Genomic DNA, 17,270 nt, shown 5'->3' with positions numbered 1-17,270 from the left:
ATCGCTTATTGAAAAACTTAAATATATCATTGCAAATTTGGGCAGGCATTCGTATTACCCTTCCGATTTATGGCCAGAAAGAAGCAATTTAATTGATATTAAGATGTTACCTTTAAAGAGTTATTGCTTAAAGAACGACTAACTAAGTAGCCCTTGGTGAGGTGACTAAGATGGGCTTCCATTTTCCTAGGACCTGAACCAGTTTTTGTTTATTTGTGGGCTTCCTTATTTTCTTATATACTCCAAATGCTCGATTTACCAATGCAAAGAGCAGTTTCAAATTTTGTCTATGGGCCATTGAAAAGTGTAACGACAAGTTTCCACCGTTCGCTGGGATATGCTCGCGAGGATAGAGTTCGTCACACTTCAATTGCTCCATTTACCAATGCAAAGAGCGGATTCAAAGTTTGTCTATGGGCAATTGAAAAGTGTAACGACAAGTTTTCACCGTTTGCTGGGATACGCTCGCGGGGGTAGGATTTGTCACAGAAAAATTTTATTGAAGTGACTGAGAGCGAGCAGGTAGTTTGTTCGTTTACAAATTCGGTGTGTAACGCTTTATTTTATCCGATTTGTACATATATTGATTGCGACTGTCGACTGGTACGGCTTTCCAGCGAACCAAACTGTCCGAGTTCGGTCCAAATTCGAAGAGAAAGTCGGATAAAACTTTCGATATCGAATGTGACTTTTGATCGAAAGATATATGGAGTTGTTTACGTGTTGTCGGAGCGAAGGGTGGAATGAAAGTTTTTGCCGACTTCCGAAAGCGGAATTAGAGTTGTCGGACCGATCTCGGAGGGGTTGACGTGTTGTTGGATCAAAGTCTGAAGGTTTAGCCGACATTCAAACCGAAGTCGGATCGAATTCGCAAGGATATCCATGGGAAATTTAGAAGCGAAATTAGAGTTGTCGGACCGATCTCGGAGCGAACTCAGAAGTAAAATAGTGCGCATATCTGAATTATTTGCCGACTTTCAAACAGTTTTCGAACCGAATTCGGAAGAATGGTCTAATGAAGTTCTGATGAACACATAAACAACAACCGACTTCGAAAAGAAATTCGGATAAACTGATCGAAAGTTATATGGAGTGTTTGATGTGTTGTCGGACCAAAGGGTCGGATGAAAGTCTGAAGTTTTAGCCGACTTTCGAAGCAAAGTCGGACCAAATTCGCAAGAATATCCATGGGAAATTCGGAGGAGAAGTTCGAGTTTTCGGGCTGAACTCAGAAATAAAACAGAGCGCATTTCTGAATTATTTGCCTTCTTTCAAACAATTTTCGGACCGAATTCGGAAGAATGCTCTAATCCAGTTCTGAAGTACATATTAACATCAACCGACTTCGAACCGAAAGTCGGATGAAACTGATCGAAAGTTATATGGAGTGTTTGATGTGTTGTCGGACCAAAGGGTCGGATGAAAGTCTGAAGTTTTAGCCGACTTTCGAAGCAAAGTCGGACCAAATTCGCAAGAATATCCATGGGAAATTCGGAGGAGAAGTTAGAGTTTTCGGACAAAACTCAGAAGTAAAATAGTGCGCCTTTCTGAATTATTTGCGCCTTTCGAACAGTTTTCGGACCGAATTCGGAAGAATGGTCTAATGAAGTTCTGATGTACATATTAACAATAACCGACTTCGAACTGAAATTCGGATGAAACCAATCGAAATGTATATGGGAACGTGTTGTCGGACCAAAGGGTTGGTGAATGTCTGAAGTTTCAGCCGACTTTCGAAGTAATGTGGGATCGAATTCGCAAGGATAAACCCGGGAAATTTGGAAGATAATTTAGAGTTGTCGGACCGACCTCGGACCAAGCTTAGAAGTAAAACAGTACGCATTTCTGAATTATTTGTCAATAGTTTTGAGATTGAACAGTTTAGAGACCGAAAGCAGAAGAATGGTGTAGATATCAGCAAAAACTGTCACAATGTAATGACAAATGTAAATAGACATTGAGCAGAAGTGTCGGACGTCCGACACTTGGCTAGCTGATTTGCTGCTCCGGTGCTCGTTGTAGGTGTTGGTTATACGAAGGCTGCTTCACTACTGGAACCTTTTCGAATGTGGTGTGGTAGTTAAGTTTGTGCAAGGTGATACTTCGGCGGAGTTGCGGTGAGAGGATGTGTAATGTCAGCTTCAGGCCCACCGAGGCTCTATAACAATTCGATTTGTAAAAACTTTTTACGACGTAGGGACGTAGGCTTAGATTTTCTCGCATCAGTTCAAGGTATCATTTTTCACTTATTTTTTTTTCGCTTAAATTCTTTCCACCGATTTTTCACTTTAAAAATCCAAGGCCCACGACGGCACTTGGATCTCAAAGTAATTCAGGGTAAATTTCTTTTTAATATCGAAGGCACACGACGACTCTTTACACTTTGATTCTGTTCTGATTTATAACTTTTCAATCTTGGTATCAAAGGCCCACGACAGCACTTTGATTCGGCGCGGATCGTTTTCTCACTACTAATGTCGAAAGCTGATTCAAAGGCCCAACGAGCCACTTCCATATCGATTCAATTTTAATTTTTCCCACTTTAAATATCCAAGGCCTACGACTTACTCGGTTTTCATTTGAGAGACCTGAGACCTTTTCTGAATTCGGAATAACTTTGGTGAGGCGTTGGCTTTAGTAACTGGAGGTATGCTCCAATTTCTCAAATTTTGACCCTCGACGATAGTCCCTGGTACTTGCTTGGCTGCCTGCCATGTGTTGTCCGATAGAGACTTGAGAAAATGATTGGTGCTTCTAATGCCATGGCAGATTACTGTAGTATGGACGGACATGTTCTTCATGGCTAGGAATTCTGAAAAAATAGGTTCAACCTTTTGTAAACGACAAAATTTCCAAATTATCAAAAGGGGAGTCATATTTTTATTTGAAATTTTTACCTTTTCATGGCCAAGGTTATATGTTGATGGATTTCTCTTTCAAGTTGAGCCTACATTGACCTCATATTTTTCATGTTATATTGTTCTTTTTCGATTTTCGATTCCAATTGTTCTTGATTTTCGATTCCAATTGTTCTTGATTTTCGATTCAATCTTTCTGAAGACCGAAGCAAAGGCGGTGGCGTAAGTTGAGGTATGTTCCTCTTCTTCAATTTTTAATCCTCGGAATTATCTGTGAGAGACTTATTGAAGACATTAGCTCTGTTTAAAATCCTCTGTGCCCTCTGTACCCTCTCATGTTAGGTGGCTTTTGTAAGTTGATCAGTGTCACGATTCCTGAAGCTTGGGAGGTTGTCAAACTAATCTCTTCAGTTTGCTTCAATATAGCAAGCTCGACTCGTTTGAGGAGCCAGTGGCTGATTCAAACTTTTGTTGTTTTGTCATTGTGGATTATGCCGGAAGCACTTACACTAGAGCCGCGGTTTACGTTGTCTATATTTCCGTCTTTTCGATTGGCGAAGCTTTCATAAAACGTTGATAGTTTTAAAAATTGTTGAATTTGTTTTCAATATTTTCCCCAATAAATTAAATTTAAGTTTACTCACGAGAGTCGCCGCCATCTGCAGTTCACATAAGCGATGCAAGTCTATGTTCTAGTGTATTGTATAGATCGTGTATAAAGGCCAAGCAGGGAGGAATAATAGAATGAGAATATTGAAAAAAGCGAACAAACATACAAAGAGCAACGGTTTGTCAAAACCTAACAAATTACTCGGCAAGAATAGAATCTGCTCAATTTCGAGCGAATTTCAGTCTAATTCGAAAAAGAGCACAGATCGTTCGCTCTTGTTCGAGAGGTATGAAAAATAGAGAGTACTCATTTGTTTGTTTTTACTCCCAGGAGTACTCCTGCTCCATTTCAAGTTAGTTTTCTACTCAAGAGATTTTAAATCTCTACTCGAATTTGAGCCGCGGTACTCCTGCGAGTAAGAAATACAAATTATTTGTGTATGCCTCTCGAATAAGAGCGGAATTAAGTTCACTCCATTTTTCTATGTCACTCAAATAAAAGCTAGTATGTTTAGCTCGTTTGAGTTTAATTTAACACGTTATCCTCGGACATTTTGTTCGTGAGCATTATCAGTACCCAAGATTTCGTTCTGCAATCAAGATAACCTATAAATGGCAAACTCAAGTCTTGGGGAAACTGGTATGGGTTTTTTTCCTTGTGACTTGGGCCTAGATCTCGTTATGTTTTGGAAAGTTTTTATAATTTGTTAAAAAATTAATTTTGACTTTTCCAATTTCCCCCCAGTATTGAAAGATTTTCTGCCTGGAATCACTTTTGTGGAATAATTTTATTTATCAAAATTAGGAATACTTGAAGCTAAAATGTATTTATACCATTTATGTAAATCGAATCTGTAGTGTTTGAATGGATGCTTTAAAAATATTAAAAAAATACCAAAAAAAAAAAAAAATTAAACCGCTTTTCATCAAATATTTTCTACACTCAAAGAAAATACTTAGTATGAGGAGCACACATCAATGACATGATATTTTTGTAGAATGTGTTTTCAGTTTTGTTACTTTACAATTTGTTTTCAATTAGGCAAAAATTATGATGATAATGATGACGACGATGAAGATGATGAACACAAAGAAGTATTACAAAAATACAAACAAATTTTTTTCGGTTAGGTGTTTTAAAATTAAGTATTGATTTCAAAAATGTAAAAGACAAAAATAATAAGAGATGAAAAAAAAACAAAATCAAATATATTTGTATTGTATAATAAATATTTATATAAGATAAACCAAAAAAAGGAAAAAACAAGGCTTAAAAATATATTATTTTGCTCCTTTGACCGCTCTACCCCTAGGCACAGTATTTTGAAATGGAAAATATTTTGGAAACCTTTTTTGAATGTTTTAAAAGGATAAAATTGTTACAATTGGAAAACAATTTAAAAAAAATGAGATTTGGAAACAATTGCGTTTTCTTGTACTACCAAATTTAGTCCAAGAGTTTAATTTTTTTTTTTTTGAAAATTTCAAGAGATATATTTCCGTAATAAAATAAATTATTTGAGTTTAAAAAATAAAAAAATCCCCATAAAATAGCAAAGGCTTGAAGAAATATATATAAATAAATAAACGTATATATTTATGTATTTTATGGTGGATTAGCCTAGGCTCAGGCACAATGAAAATTTTGAAATCTGTGGAAAATTATTATTCCAAAATCAAATTATTCCGATTATTCTAAATTGTATGGCAGTTTCAATATTTCCAATTATTGTTGCTTATTTCCATTATCCAAGTTTTTATACCCTACATAGCCTCACCAATTTTTATATCCTACACCACATAGTGGTAAGGGAACTCAGTCTTTGTCCTTTTTTTGTAACATGGAGAAGGAAGCGTGATAGACCCATACTTACTTTTGAGGATTTCCATAGAATCACTTTCTGAGTCGATTTAGGCATATCAGTCCGCCCGTCCGCCTTTTCAATGCTTTTGTGAACAAAATGCAGGTCGCATTTATTATCTATTTGAGATGTAATTTTCCAAGCAATATTTGTTTGGCTCATGGACGAACACTATTGAAATCGGTGAGAATCGGTTCAAACGGAAATATAGCTTCCATATATATATTTATCCGATTTTGGGTTAATTGTGTACTAAATGGTCAATATCAGTCCAATGACCTGCATTTTGGGACATCCGACCGAAATTAGGTTAGAAGCAAGTACATCAAATTTGGTGAAAATCAGTTCAGATATTGCTATAGCTCCCATATATATGTTTTATCCGATTTGATATTTGAAGTCCCTCACCCCCTTTGGTACCAGATAACTGATGGAGCTCGGAAATAACTCCCAAAAATCTTGTTAAGATCGGTTCAGATTTGGTCATAGCTCCCATATATATCTTCAACCGATTTTGGGTTAATTGTGCACAAATGGCCAATATCAGTCCAAATGTCCTGAACTTTGGGACATCCGACCGAATTCAGTCTAGAAGCAAGTACATCAAATTTGGTGAAAATCACTTCAGATATAGCTGTAGCTCCCATATATATGTTCCATCCGATTTGGGGTTTTAAGTCCCTCTCATTCGTAATATGCACCCCACAAGAATGATATTTGATACCGGACATCAGATACTGCTCGAAGATACTTCTGCCAAATTTTATCAAGAATCTTTCTCCGATATCAGGTTTTTTGGGCACCAAATGGCTAATATCAGCCCAAATGAACTGAATCTGGGCAATTCCGGCTGAATTTATTCCAGAAACAAGGGCTCCAAAATTTGGTGAAAATCGGTTCAGATATAGTTATAGCTCCCATATATATGTTTCATCCGATTTGAGGTTTTGAGTCCCTCACATGCGTAATATGCATTCCACAACAATAATATTATACCGGACATCAGATACTGCTCCAAGATACCTTTGCCAAATTTTATCAAGATCGGTTCAGATTTGGATATAGCTCCCATATATATCTTTATCCGATTTCAATTTTTGTGTTCACCAAATGGCTAACATCAGCCCACATGAACTGAATCTCAGCAATTCTAACTGAATTCATCCCAGAAACAAGTTTTCCAAATTTGGTGAAAATATATAGCTCCCATATATATGTTTCATACGATTGGATAATATACACTCCACAAGAATGATATCTGGTTCCAGATATCAGATACAGCCCATAAATACCTTAGCCAAATTGTATCAAGATCGGTTCAGATTTGGATATACCTCACATGTATATCTTTATCCGATTCCAGGTTTTTTGGGCACCAAATGGCTAACATCAGCCCAAATTAACTGAATTTTTGGCACATCCGACCGAATTCCGTCTAGAAGCAAGTACAAAAAATGTGGTAAAAATCGATCCAGATATAGCTATAGCGATCATATATATATTTTATCTGATTTTTGGTTTTAAGTGCCTCGCATGCGTAATATGCACTCCTCAACAATGATATTTGACGACGGGCATCAGATACTGCTCGAAAATACCTCCGCCAAATTTTATCGAAATCTGTTTAGATTTTTATGTACCTTCGATATACATCTTCAGCCGATTTTACGGTTATTGTATTGTAATATCTGCCAAAAATGGATAGATTTTTTTATATTCAACAGATTTTTTCCATTTATCCATTTATTGCTCCATCCGTCAATTTTTTTGAAAATCTAGTCAGAGTTGCATATAGATACCATTCCAATTGTAACTACTCTGAAGCCACGATACGCATTCAAATAAGGTTGGTAGTTGGTATGATCTATTTCACAAAAATTCCCAATATAAACATTATTTGTTACAGGAGCTCTACTAAATATGTCCGACTTTTGGCCTCTGCTGCAAGTTTAAGCTTAAAAATGTAAATCTTCTTCGAAAATATCGAAAAATATTTATAAAATTCATAAATTATTCAATTTTGTTGACGATATTCAATATCCCCAATTATTCTTGCTCTGTTCCATAATTTACCAACTATGAATTTTTTTCTCCCAATTGGCATGTTGTTTCGTATGGAAAAAAAAAAAATTCCCTTATATTTGACTTCAAAACACTGTGCAGCCAGCTCATTAAAACTAAATGTCACACACAAAGCGCGTATAGTAAATGTTTTAATTATTATTATTTAATCTTCCCCTGATAACTAAGCTACAACTCCAATAAATATTATAAATATTATTTTAAACACCACAATTATTTTAGATTAATGTTAAATGAAGCGATGTAATCCCTTTCAATGCAAACCAAAGAAAATATAAAAAACTAAAAAAAAAAAAAAAAAAAAAAAAAACAAACAAACAATACGTACGTAATTGTATTAGTATAACATATACATACACCCACACGCATATATGCAATTAGTTTTAAGATACGTCAAGGATTAAAGAAAAAACAACAGCTATAGACTCAAAAAAAAAAAAAAAAACATATAAAAGTAACCCAACTTTAATTCCCCCTAACTAACTTTTGCCACACTCCGTAGAAATATCCCACTTTGTACACCCTTTCCCCCAACCCCACAATGGCGGCGTTTGCACACCTCATCTAGTAAGCGAACCGAATTATGATGTCATATCATAATTGGCCGATTAACATAAATTGTCGTCGAAAAACCTCTACTAAATCACCCCAAGAACAACAACACCACAACTACAACAATCATTACAAACAAAAACTAAACAATTGTATTATTATTATTATTATTAATTTCAATTAGAATTTTTGTTTTAATTGAAAACCAAAACCAACAACAACAAATTAATACAATAAATTTCAATTTTGTTTTGTTAAAAAAAAAACTAATTTTGTATTTTTTGTATACTCCAATCGGATTGGGGAAATAGGATTCAATTTCAAAACTTTTAAAAATCCAGCAGATTAGAATAGTAGAGCTATAAATGGATAAAGTTTTAAAAATTTTGCCGGGGAAAATCTCCCCTCTTCAATTTTTTTTTAAATTTTCGAAAAATATTTAATATCTTCAGTCGAAAGATTTTACAAAATTAGAAAATCTGGGACAGGCCCTCGCAATAGCTAAAACAAGGGTGTATTTGGACCCATATTCATAAAACTGTGCCACACAAAAAAGAAAAATAATTGCAGGGAAATCCAGCAGATTATGTGGAGCTAAAAATAGAAGACATATGTATTGACGTTTTGAAAGTTTTCATCGCAAAATAACCTAAATGGAGGAGGCAGATTCCCCCTTTTCCCCATTTTTTTTGAGATTCCCCGATTATGATCCCTGAAATCCGTTCAATTTAGGTATATAGTGTCCTCTATAATATTGCAAATAAAAACTACTTCTCTGTTCAAAAATGTTAACCCTCGAGCGAGGCAACAAAGGGGATCTTTTGTTCCTTTTTTGAAAATATATATAACGACGGGGAAAATGAAGCGATTATGAAAGTAGAGCTGAAAATAGAGGACACGTGTATAGGCATTTTGAAAGTTTACATCGCAAGGTGACATAAATAGAGGGGTAAAGTTCCCCGTCTTCCATATTCTTTCAGATTTTCGAATTAAAATTCCTTGGAGTCCGTTGATTTTAGATATATAGTGTCTTCGGCAATATTGTAGATAAAAATACGGGAAATATTTGGGCATATTTCGACATGTTTACCCACAAGCGATCTAAGAAAAAGGGCTTGTTGGTCCTTTTCTGAAAATATGGTTTAAAACTCCCATTAAACGGGATCATGTCAATTCAAAATACACTAGAAAATTCTTTGTAATTTAATTCTACTACAGGTATATTTTAGGGTTAAAGCCGTACTTCATGTGAGTTTTGTGGTAAAATCGTCCCCAAAGCATCGTTTTAGAAGGTTGACGTCGAAGACAAAAATTTTCCTCTTCAAATATCACTATAAGGCAACAAAGAAAAAAGATTGCTATTTCTATTGTATATACAAAAAATGTTTGCACCAAGGTTCAAAAAAAAAAAAAAAAAAAAGACCGAAAATATTCTCAATTTTTTTTTTTATAAATTTTTCTTCCTCCTTTTTGTGAATTGACGCCTGAAAGTAACATAAAATTCCATTTTTGGCACAAAGTATCAAAAGAAGAAATATTCTACACCAAAATTCGCTATAAATCTCAAAATAAACCATATATGTACAGCAGTTTAGGAAAATACATTCGAAATTTCGAGAATTATTCTAGAACAAATTTCAGAAATACATATTTGTCTTTAACGCTATCCTTAAAACAGAATTTGATGACAAATAATTCTGTGGCATATTTTTACTTGTTAAGAGTTTCTACATATCTATATCTCTTAAAATATTTGGTAATGAAAATGGGCTATAACGTTCTACATCTAGGTAATTACTCATTTCGGTAATTCGAAGGCTTAATTTCTTCTATCAGAAAATATTCAATTTGGGTGTCTCGCCAAATTTTAGAAAGGAGTGCAGCAACTTTGACCATTAAGTATCTGTCTGGAAAATATCAACTACTTCCTTTACTTTATGTAAAATATGTTAAGCTTTCTTAGAAAATGTTGCAAGCTTAACATATTTTACATAAAGTAAAGGAAGTAGTTGATATTTTCCAGACAGATACTTAATGGTCAAAGTTGCTGCACTCCCAAGGTCCCAAGGTCAGGTGTGAAGATGGGATATATCCTTTTGGTACCTCCCTCACAAAGGGTTTAAGGTTTGAATAACAAAAACGATCATAAAATCCGAAATAAGCATCCGATACTCTTCATATTTCACACATTCCATTGGATCTTCTGTGAAGATCAATTGTATCGGTCTACCCCTTCTGGTACGAACGACCCCACAAAGGATCAACATTTTAAACATAAACGAAATTAACATCCGATTCCATTCAGACGTGACAAATCTAAGTATTTCCAACAATACGGTTCTCTTCATATTTTACGCACATTTTTGCTAACACAAGATCTGTTGTGAAGATGATATATATCTGCCATCTCCTTCTGGTACCACACCCACAAGGTGCCACAATTTTCAATACTTATATCTGCAAAAACTTGCCAGACAAGTCAGCTATTCTTTACAACTTGCAATGAACATGGAATTTATCGGAATTTCTGATTTCGCATAAAATGGAGACTATTGTTTTTAATTGTTTTAGATGATGTCTGAAAATGGAATACTTCGGTCGACTATATCTGGTACCTCACTCACATTTCCTAAAAATGATCACATATCTCATACAAAGCGAATTAAGTAGTCGATATTGTCCAAATTTGGCATGTTGCAATATATATATATCATATTTATTTAAGGTCCGATACGAAATGAACAGTGTTGGCTCATTCCTTCCGAACCTACTCCAGAGTCAACAATGAATACTCATAGAAGATTGCAAAATATATTTAAATAATTGAACATTGGCTGAGGGTATACATCTGTCGGCGAAACAGGCTGATAACTTTTTACTTGTTTTATTCCAATTTCTTCCTATGTCATGACCACTCCTTCAATTAAAGGTAAGTAAGGTGGTCTTTAAGGAATTCCAAACCGATATTTTTAGTTGCAGATTCATATTCAAAATTCAAAAATGTTTTTCACTCTGTGATAAATGTAAAATTTTTAAGGAATAAATCATTATTTTCATGCTAACGGGAAATGGAGAGGGTATTTAGTTGTCATTATTTCTGGGATACTGGTAGTGTAGAGGGTATTGTCGATGTCATTACTGGCAATTTTGAAAGTGTCACCTGCGATCACCATATGTTCCCATGGCATTGCTAGGCAAAACACATTTTGGTTAGTTTTTCAGAAGAGTAACGAAATTGAACATTTGTATAGCTGGCTTAACACCAGTGTAGTCGGCTTAAATTAGATCCAAGGGTTGTAAATTTCAGCAAAGGACATAATTATGAATTCTGTTTATTTTTCAAGTAATGTTTTAGTGAAAACGTGTTTTTTATACAACTTTTGATTTTGTTTTTATTAAAATTAAATTATGCTACATATGAAACAAATTCTCCAGTACTAAGATTATTGTCTAATAATCATAGATTAAAATTGCTTTCAGTCCTTTTCGGTTTTAAGAGCTTACAATGCGAGCTTGGCATTGCTCATCTATTTTGAATACACGCACAGAAAATATATGTCAACAAACACATTTGGCAAGATCCTGAGTTACTTTTTCATGTCAAATATAATTATAGGAAAGCTCAGCAAAATAAAAAAAACTTATTAAAAAAATTCAACAGATTATTAAAGAAAGGACATATAAATCGAAACAAAAACTGAGGAAATGGAAACGTCAATCTTAACATGGTGTAAGAATCGAAAATATAAATATATAGAAAACAAAGAAACATATTGATCCCTCCAAAAAAAAATCTAAAGAAAATTAACAATTAAAATATATACGTGTAAGCTTATTTACAATAGAACTCGACATTTTTTTCAGAGCTTCAATATAAATATTAACATTTTTTTCTCATAGACACATATTTCTTACGTTTCTTAAAAAAATCTTTATATACATACAGTAGATGTTCTAAAAGATTTTTTTTTCACAAAAAGTAGTGACAAAAGAAACTGAAAAAAAAAACAAAACAAAAAATAACGCGAAATTAGCAACACTTGTACTATAGATTTATATACTGAACTGAATGAAAACTTATTACACAAAAAAATATAAATAAATAAAAATTACAAGTAAAAAACAATTATATATGAAAAATATAATAAAAAAATAAAATTTAAAAATCATACATAAACAACACCATATGTCATAACACATTTTTATTATCACTAATGAAATATTATTATTATTATTATTATTTTTATTTTTAATACGTATATACCTGATTTAAATTGAATTTTTCATTATAACAATTGATTAAATGACAAAAATATATTTTTTGCAAAACTTTTATTATAACTAATAACAATGTCCTGATATACCTGATTTTACTTTCAAAATTTTTCAAAATAGGTCAGCATTGTTTTCAAATGCAGAGCACATTTGTATACCCTACACCACATACCCGTAAGGGTATTATGTCTTTGTGCATTTGTTTGTAACATGGAGAAGGAAGCGAGATAGACCGGCCCATAGTTGCTTTTGAGGATCTTCATAGAATCACTTTCTGAGTCGATCTATGCATGTCACCACGTCTGTCCGTCTGTCTGTCCATGTATAATAAATGCAGATCGCATTTATTATCCGATTGAAATGCAATTTTTCAAACAATATTTGTTTGGCCCACGAACCCTTTTGAAATTGCTGAGAATCTGTTCAAATTTAGATATTGGCCCCTTATATATCTTCAACCGATTTCGGATTAATCGTACACCAAATGACCAATATCAGTTGGAATGACCTGAAATTTGAAACTTCCGACGGAATTCAGCTCAGAAGCAGGTACGTCAAATTAAAGATATAGTTATAGCTGCAATATATATGTTTCATCCGATTTGGTGTTAAGTTCCTCGCAAATGCATTATGCACTCCAAAAAAATACCAGATAACTTATGGAGCCAAATTTTATCGAGATCCGATCAGTTTAGGATATAGCTCCCATATATATCTTTATTCGATTCCAGGTTTTTTTGGGCACCAAATGGCTAATATCAGCCCAAATGAACTGAATCTCGACAAATCCAAATTAATTCATCCTTAAAACAAGTGATCCAAATTTTGTAGAAATCGGTTCAGATATAATTATGGTTCCCATATACAGGGTGAGATAAAAAAAACTGTAACAAAGTCAAGCGTAATAATTTTTACATTTTTTTTTAAATTTTATTGAATGAAAGCAAAAATGTCAGAAGTAGCATCAAATTTTAGAATAAGTTTAGATTGTTTCGAATTGGTCACCTTTGGCACGAATTAGGGCCTTCAAACAGCCAATGAAACCGTCACAAGCTGTCCGAATGTTGCACTGTGGTATTTTGGCCCATTTCGGCCGCCGCGCTTGTTAGAGGTGTCGGCACTTTGGTATTTTTTAGTGCGAACCTTGCTTTCCAAAATACTCCAGACACAATAGTCCAACGGATTGGTATCCCGAGATTTTAATGGCCATTGTATGCTGGAAATGAAGCGAGGAACCTCATTTTGTAACCATTCTTGGGTGGTGCGTGCTGAGTGCGATGGTGTTGAGTCCTTTTGGAATGTGCAAGGTCTGCGGCCAAAATGTTTGCGTGCCCATGGCTTTAATACACCCTCCAGAATATTTTCACGATAATATTCGGCATTTATCCTGATGCCAAGGTTATTATATCACGCTTGAATTCCTTGTCGAATAATTTTTTTTTGCTAAATTCTCACCAAAATGCTTTTGTAGGCTTATAAACAATATAATGAGCTGTCACTGGAATAATTTTAACAGCTGTCGGACGAGTGTTTTAGAAATGACAGCAGTCTGAAGTCGATTGAAGTTTTTTCATCTCACCCTGTGTATATTTTAACCGATTTGGGTTTTAAGTCCCTCACGTGCTTAATATGCACTCCTCAAGAATGATATTTGGTATCAGATTTCAGATGCAGCACAGAAATACCTTTGCCAAATTTTATCAAGATCGGTTCAGATTTGGATGTAGCTCCCATATATATTTTCAACCGATTTCAGGAATTTTTTGCACCAAATGGCTAGAAGAAAGTACTTCAAATCTTGGAGAAAATCGGTCGGGATATAGCTATGGCTCCCATATATATGTTTGGTACCAGATACAGCTCAGAAATAAGTGTCTAAAAATTGGTCAAGATCGGTTCAGATTAGGATGTAGCCACCACATATATCCTTATCCGATTTCAGGGATTTCAGGAAACAAGTGATCCAAATTTGGTTATTATCGGTTCAGGTATAGCTGTATCTTCCATATATATGTCTCATCTGATTTGGGGTTTTAAGTCCCTCACTTCGCCAACAATGATATTTGGTACCAGAAAACTTATTGAGCTCAAAAACATCGAGATCGGTTCATATTTGGACATAGCTCCCATATATATCTTCAACCGATTTTGTTTTTTTTTGGGCACCAAATGGCTCTATTATCTCAAATTGGCACCAAATGGCTACTATTATCATTTTAGAAGCAAGTAAATCAAATTTGGTGAAAACCGGTTCAGATATAGCTCTAGCTCCCATGTATATGTTCCATCCGATTTGGTTTTAAAGTCCCTCACATGCATAATATGCACTACACAAAAATTACATTTGATACCAGACACCAGATACTACTCCAAAATACCTCTGTCAAATTTTATCGAGATCGGTTCAGATTTTTTTATACCTTCGATATACATCTTCATACGATTATTGCTAATCATATATGTAATATCAGCCTAAATTGAATAGATGTTTTCATATTTAACCAAATTTTACCATTTAGCGAAACTCGGTCCGGTATATTTATTGCTCCAAAAAATATTTTCAATATAATCCTTATCGAAGTTTTATTATTATTTTTATTATTTTTCGTACTAGAGGTACAAAGGCTCCCTCAAATTTGTTGAAAATCGAGTTGGATATAGTTCCAACATTTGTGACTACTCTAAAGCCATGATACGCATTCAAATAAGGTTCATAGTTTGCAGGATCTACTACACATAAATTCCCAGTATATTTTCCCAATATTTTTTCTATTATGGGAACTCTACTAAATACGCATAGTGGTGTAGGGTATCATATAGTCGGTCCCGCCCGACTTTTTCCTTACTGGCTTTATTTATCAACATTTCCAACCTTTTTTCCGGATTTTTTTATTTATTAACATATCTTTCCTTAAATATAATTTATTTATTTAGTTAAATGTATTTACTCAAATATCAATGTATGTAAGTAAATTGAAAGTCAATTTTAAATGTGGGAATGATAAGAGATAATAATTTAGAAAAAAAAATGAGAAAATACATAAAATATTACATATATATGTGTTAAATATTTATTTTCGTAAACAAAAAAAAATTATAATAATTAATTTATTCACATCAGACTAATCAGAAAAGATTGCCACAACCAACACATTTACAATCATCAAATTTATACAACAATAACAAAAATAAGAAATATATGTATCTCACATACCTTAAATGTTTACAAACATAACCAGCCCTCCCTTTAAACAATACCTACAAACATTGAAAATACAACTACTCTCTCTATATATATGAATTCCAGTGATATATATCATTTGATCTAAGCAAAATATAATATATATAGAATCATTTTATTTATTTATTTTTTTTTTGTTAACCACAACGATATATAATGGCTCCTTACAGTCCCACACAGGACATTCTTGAAACCACACACACACAGACACACAAAACGAAAAAAGAGAAAAGTTGACGTAAACGAAAACTGTGAAGAAAAGGTATATAAAAATAAAAACCGAAAAAAAATATATAAAAGTGGATATTTAAGTAAAGAATATAACCCGATCAAGGATCACAAAAAAAAGAACAAAAACATTCTCTACATATATATAAGACACATGTAATTGAACAGACAGTTCATTTCAATAAAAACTATATTTCAAAAAAAAAAAAAAAAAAAAAAACTATACATAAGCGAGTTTTATTTCATACATGCCACAGGCCGAGTCAGGATATTTGGAGTCAATACAGGGTGAGATGAAAAAATACAACCAACTTCAGACAGCTGTCATATCTAAGGCAAGCGTCCGACAGCTGTTAAAATTATTCCAGAGACAGCTCATTATATTGTTTACAAGCGTACAAAAGCATTTTAGTGAGAATTGTCCATAAAAAAAGTTATTCGTGATGGAATTAAAGCGTGATAGTGTGATTTCTTTATATTTGGCTGAAAAACCACAAGTGGCTGTCGTTAGAGAACTCCAGCATTTAAATGTGAATAAATCTTTTGTGTCTCGTACCATCGCTCGTTAGCTATTACGTGAAACTGGTAGCGTAGCCCGACGTCAAGGAAGTGGACGGAAGCAAACAGCAACATCAGCAGAAATGGTTCAAAAAGTAAAGAAGCTACTTGATCGAAACCCGCGTCGCAGTGGCTGAAAAATGGCTCGTGAGCTGAACATATCGCAATATTCCTTTCGACAAATATTGAAAAATGAGCTCGGGGTAAAGCCATTGAAATTCCCAAAAGTGCAAGAACTTACACCGCAACAGAAAGAAAATATGTAGACTCAAAAGAGCTAAAGAGTTGCTTCGCTTGGCCGAAAGTGGTGAACTGCCGAATTAGGTTTACTCCGAGGAGAAAACATTCGTTGTCCAGCATTTTGTAAACAAACAAAATGATCGTGTTTACCTGCCAAAGAGGTCAGCGGAAAATGTGCACGTCGGTTGGCCATGGTGATGGTGTGGGCCGATATAACAGTCGATAACAATGGTCGCTCTGCGCTCGTTTTAATCGATCGTGACATCAGAATAAATGCCGAATGTTATCGCGAAAATATTCTGGAGGGTGTATTAAAGCCTTGGGCACGCAAACATTTTGGCCACAGACCTTGGACATTCCAACGGGACTCAGCACCATCGCACTTAGCGACGCGCCACCCAAGAATGGTTACAAAATGAGGTTCCTCGCTTTATTTCCAGCGTACAATGGCCACCAAAATCTCCGGATACCAATCCGTTGGACTATTGTGCCTGGAGTATTCTGGAAAGCAAGGTTGGCACTAAAAAATACCAAAGTGTCGATCACCTTAAGCAAGCGCTTCACCGGGAATGGGCCAAAATACCGCAGAGCAACATTCGGGCTACGTGTGACGGCTTCATTGGCCGTTTGAAGGCCATAATTCGTGTCAAATGTGACCAATGCGAACCAATCTAAACTTCTTCTAAAATTTGATTTGATATTTCCGACATTTTTTGCTTTCATTCCATAAATTTAAAGAAAAAAATGTAAAATTATGACGTTTGA

The sequence above is a fragment of the Musca domestica genome, unplaced genomic scaffold (genome assembly GCF_030504385.1).
Source record: "Musca domestica strain aabys unplaced genomic scaffold, Musca_domestica.polishedcontigs.V.1.1 39, whole genome shotgun sequence".
NCBI classification, from domain to species: Eukaryota; Metazoa; Arthropoda; class Insecta; order Diptera; family Muscidae; genus Musca; species Musca domestica.
Note: the sequence above shows the minus strand (reverse complement) of the source record.